This window comes from Odontomachus brunneus, unplaced genomic scaffold (genome assembly GCF_010583005.1).
Source record: "Odontomachus brunneus isolate Ranch 3 - 2012 unplaced genomic scaffold, Obru_v1 Obru_scaffold_019, whole genome shotgun sequence".
NCBI lineage: Eukaryota > Metazoa > Arthropoda > Insecta > Hymenoptera > Formicidae > Odontomachus > Odontomachus brunneus.
Window position 1 is genome coordinate 1,385,328 of NW_022639469.1, and position 683 is coordinate 1,386,010.

The 683-nt window shown below is 28.0% G+C and overlaps 1 protein-coding gene across 2 annotated transcripts in view; it reads left to right on the top strand.

Annotated features, from left to right (window-relative positions):
* LOC116841877 (lysophospholipid acyltransferase 2) overlaps window positions 1-683 on the top strand; it is a 12,347-nt gene that overhangs the window by 985 nt on the left and 10,679 nt on the right. The window lies entirely within an intron of this gene.

A 683-nucleotide genomic window follows, 5' to 3' on the forward strand; every position in this document is an offset into this window, starting at 1 on the left:
ATATATATATATATATATATATATATATATATATATATATATATATATATATATATATATATATATATATAATAAGTCTGTTCTTTTTATCTGACTAGAACATTACAGGCGCGCGCCATTTACCATCTTATCATTACAATGACCTTTTAAATTACCTTATAAAATTATCTTATTCTTATCCTTATTTTTGCCTAAATAATGTTTCTCTTTTTGCTCTTTCTTTTTCCTCTTTCTCCTCTATGCTTCTATTCTCTATTCTTCTATTATAATTTATATCTCTTCTGTATTCTTTTCTTCATGAGCGATGACGTTGTTTGCCTGATAATTTGACAGGCGCAAACGACACGAAGCAAGCCGCAGCCCATATGAAGTGAGCTAAGCGAGAGAACCAATCAGCATCGCAGAAAAGCGGCAACAATTAAATCTCTTACATACCTTTTTTAGGGTGAAACTGCCTGAATTGGTGCAATAAATTAAAGTGAGACAAATTACTTGCCTCACTCTAACTTATTGCACCAGCGTAAAAAGAACAGATCTAATGTATATTTTTAGGAGACGTTTTATTGAAATATGTCAGTGCCGATCGTAATGACGTGATCATTAGATTTCATGCTATATATATATATATATATATATATATATATATATATATATATATATATTTTTTTTTTTTTTTTTTTTTT